Here is a 5,000-nt window from a genome sequence, read left to right on the forward strand (position 1 = left end):
TACAAATTTTATTTTGAGCGAATGTGAGAATGATATATACACATGAGAACCAAAGAGGGACAAAGCTCTTCACCTTGAATCAAGCTATCGGCAACTGATGAGATCCACACGATAGGATCGAAACCGCGGTCTTCCCTGACAAAATAATATGTCAGAGAACTTCCATCTAGAGTCGGGTTATCTTAATGCCTCGACAAAGAAGCGACCTAAAGACATCGACATCAAATATCAAAAGAGCATCGACGAGAACGAATTAACTCCAGAGGTTCAAGGAGGACAGCTACTGACCATGGTCACAAACCAAAACACGCTGAAGAAGTAAGAAGAACGAGTGAAAGAATTTAAAAAAACATAACGCCTCCAAAGAGCATAGCGATCTGCTAAGAAACGCAGAAAAAAAAGCAAGAAAAGTCTCTAAGAAGCCAGCTACCTCACTGATACAGGGCGCAATGTAACAGGCGTTAAAAAAATATATATATACCCGGGCCCGGGTCAAACATTTAAAACCAGAAGATCACTCGCTTCTACCTCCGATGATTATATCGGTCGAGCCTAGAATTAAATTGGCGCAAAAGCGAGACGCCATAAGGTCACATTCACATTACTGCTGAGAAAATCAACACCAAGAAATTAAAAACATTACTTTCGAGACCAACTATTTTCTTGGAAGAAAACGTATCACACAGCAGTATAGAGATTCAAATGTAAAGCCTCATAGGGCAAAAAGCATTGCTAAATGAATACTACAGGAACCGCCTAAAAGAGGCGTCCATTCAAATATGTACTGATCAAGAGAGCAAAATTATGACAAAGGCAACAGAAACCAGACCACGTACAAGGGAGTCGTGTAGGCCTGTCAACCCTTTTTAACACTTTCAAAGTTTGCCCTTTGATTAACAGTTACGTATTGAAATTCCCAAGTTCGAAGCGAACTTATGAAATTTACAACGAACTTCGCAAATCGCCTGTCAAAAGTTTTGTGAAATACATTGTAAATAAAAGTCACAATTGGACCTTCCCTCTGCATGAATTTTTTTTCTTTACCTTCTTCTTTGCGTGAATTTTTTTTCTTGGCATTTTCCCTTGCATGAATTTTTTTTTGGTTTTTTCCCCATCCCCCCCATCACTTTTCTAATGGTCCGTCCCTAATGCAGTTCTGAAGTGGTGACGTCATGAAATTTTTTTTTTTTTTTTGAAATTATGGGATTTGTTGGGATATTTTGTAAGAACAACTTCTAGTTGCCAAAAACTAGCATTGTGGGGCAAATTGTCTCGGAGATAATAGTCCCGTTTTGCTCTGATGACTCCATAAAAATCCCCCTATATTAATTTGACTCGATTCCTTTATAAACTGAGTCAAATTTAGAAGGATTTGTATGGATTTATCAGAGCATAACTGAAATCCTAGTTTTTGGCGAATAGACCTTTTGGATGTTGTTCTTTCATAATATCACGAAAAATCCCATAATTTCACAAATTTAATTTTTGTGAGACGTCACACTTTAGGACTCTATCATCCTCACTAGCATCACTTTGGAACAAGAATTCTTCATGAATTTTGTTCGTGCTAACGAGGCTAGTGAGGATGATTAACATAAAGCAAGAGAAAATGATGGGACAGAGAGGGAGGCTCCCAGTCCAGCCCTTGGGATATGTCATGTCCACAAAAGTTATTTTTAGACGAGCGTAAGTCTTCCGAGACGTCCGCATGCAGGCCAACCTCGGTCCAATGTTTGAAAGAAAATAAATATTCATCAGCCTTTCTCCTACGCCGTTACTTTCTCTTTTCACTAAGAACCTGAGAGCGAGGCAAGACTGTATGCGGACGTCTCTGAAGACAGAATTCCGCTAGAACAAAGACTTCCGCTCGTCTAAAAATAACTTTCGTGGACATGACATATCCCGGCCAACGCCCTGAGCCTCCCTCTCTGTCCCCTCATTTTCTCTTGCATAAAGACAAAAAAATAATTTCTTGGCTGCCATTTATTAATACGGTTTATAACAGGTGGTGCACCAATCTCGTTCCCAGAGCCTCCGTTACCCTTGTCTAGAGGAACGGGCACGAAAGGCTCTGGAGGAATCCAAAACCGGAACCAGAAAACTCTGGTTCCGTTTGAGTAACTGCGCGTGCGTGAGGGGAGACGGTTAGAGTTGAGTAACTGCGCGTGCGTGAGGGGAGACGGTTAGAATCAACAAAACAACTGGCCCCAGTTGTTCAAACAATGGATAGCGCTATCCACCGGATAAATCACTATCCAGCGGATAAACACTAGGAAATTTAAAACCAATTGATTTATCCAGTGGATAGTGATTTATCCGGCAGATAGCGCTATGCATCGTTTGAACAACTGGGGCCTGGAGTTCACCTTGTCATGACGGTACACATGAGTATAAACACATCGACCAATTCACTCGAAACGTTTAAACTTCGGAGAATCACAAAAAATAACGAGAGACATTTTTTCAACCATAGCAGATTTCAGTATCTGGTGTCACGCAAGTGAAAATTGATGTATTTTCAAAAGCAAAAATAAGTTGTAAAAAGATTTATTCCTAGATTATCTTCAACCTTGTATAGATAAAAATCCAGAAGAAATCGCGACTTTTTAGTTTAGAATTTGACAAATGGCAAGAAATTAGGCCGTTTTGAATAGCCAATCAGATATGGCCTTTTTTTGGATTCGACCAGAGTCTATCATTCCCGACCGCTGGTCAAGGGACCGATGACTCTGGGAACGAGATTGGTGGTGCGCTATCAGCGGGTAATACCCATAGGGGTTGCGTGAGTCAGGTGCATAGAAATGGCCTACCTTTCCGGCTGTTTATTTATGTGTTCTAAGCGCGGTCAAATCAGGGGCGACCTGAGATGTCACCTCCTGACCAGAGCTTGAAAACCATAACGCAAAGATTGTTAAAGCCGACGTCGGCATGTACAAAACCCTTCTTTAAAATCCCTACCATCTTTCCTCCAAATGTGATGTTACCGAAAAGACATCTCTATTCTCTACAAGATGGTTTCCGCAAGAATACGTCCTGTGAAACTCAGCTCCTAGAATTTGTAACAGACCTAATTAACATCCCACGGAACATAAAGCAAACAGACGTCATTGTAATGGATTTCTCAAAGGCCTTCGATAAAGTTCCTCATAACAGGCTATTACTGAAACTTAAGTATTACGGGTATTAGAAACAACACCCTAGGCTGGCTTAAGAACTTCTTGAACAACATGCAGCAATGCGTGGTTGTTGACGGTGACGTTCGACTCCCGCCCCAGTTCTATCGGGCGTACCACAAGGCTCGGTCATCAGCCGGCGGCACGGCACTATTTCGTATTTATATGAACGACTTACCAAATGGCATTAAATCCAAAGTCAGGCTCTTCGCTGATGATACTGTCATGTACCTTTCTATAAATATCAGCAAAGACTGTCAGCAGCTTCAGCACGACTTAACACTTCTTCAGCTGTAGGGAGAGGAACGGCTAATGCAATTTAATTAATGCCTCAAAGTGTGAAGTACTCCGCGTCTCCCGTGCATCAAGATCCCGTTCACCTACGTATTGAATGGTACTCCACTTAAAGAGGCTGACCACACCAAATATCTCGGTATCCTCATTTCAAAAGATCTTAAGGTGGAATAAACACATAGATATAACAACAGTCAAAGCTAATCGCTCTCTCGGGTTCCTGAAGCGTAATTTGAAAGTTACTTCAAGTGGTTTGCGTGAGAAGGCGTACATGGGGTTTGTACGCCCTCAGGTCGAATACGGTGCAGCAATTTGGGACCCTAGACCAGGTGTAGAAAATAACGGCGATCACAAGATCACGCGTGTAAGTGACCATCTCTACCACTTTATCAGCCCAGCTCAACATGGCTTCCTACCAAGGAAGGTCGTGTGTCACGCAATTACTCACTGCGCTTGATCAGATTGGTGAGCATCTCGATACTGGTAAGCAAACCGACGTAATCTACCTTGACATGTCAAAAGCCTTTGACAAAGTATGCCACCCACTTTTGCTACGTAAACTCAAGCAATGCAATGTGTTGGGACGCCGATTGGAGTGGTGTAATGCCTATCTGACTAATCGCAAACAAAGGCTTACGGTACGGTCTCTGGCGAAACTTCTACGGAGGTGTTGGTATCATCTGGGGTCTCTCAAGGATCACTACTGGGTCCACTGCTATTCTTGCTGTTTGTAAACAATCTACCTGACGGGTGCAGTTCATCCAACGTGGCATGCTTTGCTGACGACTCGAAAATCTACAAGCTTATTGACTCTGTCGATGACTTTAAGGCCCTGCAGTCCGCTCTTGACAGCCTTATGGATTGGTCTACTTCAACATTCCTCCAATTCAACCAGCAAAAATGTAAGCCTTAGCATATAACAAGAAAGAGAAATCCTATCGAGCATTAATATATTATGAACGGGTCTGTCTTAGACGTTACAACAGCTGAGAAAGATTTGGGTGTGTGGATCTCTAGCGATCTGACGTGGACTAACCAAGTTTACCATCAATCCAATAAGGCAAATAAGCTAGTTGGATTTATTCGTCGATCATCAAGGTACATCAGAAAATCTAGCACTCGCCGAACTATGTACTTGGCTCTTGTACGTCCGCACCTGGGTTATGCAACCCAAGTCTGGTCCCCTCAATCAATTGAACTGATGAAAAGCATAGAACGTGTCCAGAGAAGAGCAACTAAATACATCTTAATGTTACCCTTCCAAACTGAATGGTCATACCAGGATAGACTTATACAGTGCAACTTACTACCGATAAGCTATTGGCACGAGATGATGGAGCTAGCATTCTTATATAAAGCTACAAATGGTCTTACAGACATTGACCGCAGCATTTTACCAACCATACGCAGGTCTGCAAGAGTAACAAGATCATGCCATGCCAGTAATGCTACTATCTATACTACCAAGAGATGTAGAACTTTAACTTACCAGCGTTCATTCTTTATACGTACAAGCAGGATCTGGAATTCTCT

The sequence above is a fragment of the Montipora capricornis genome, chromosome 6, assembly GCF_036669925.1.
Source record: "Montipora capricornis isolate CH-2021 chromosome 6, ASM3666992v2, whole genome shotgun sequence".
Classification (NCBI taxonomy): Eukaryota; Metazoa; Cnidaria; class Anthozoa; order Scleractinia; family Acroporidae; genus Montipora; species Montipora capricornis.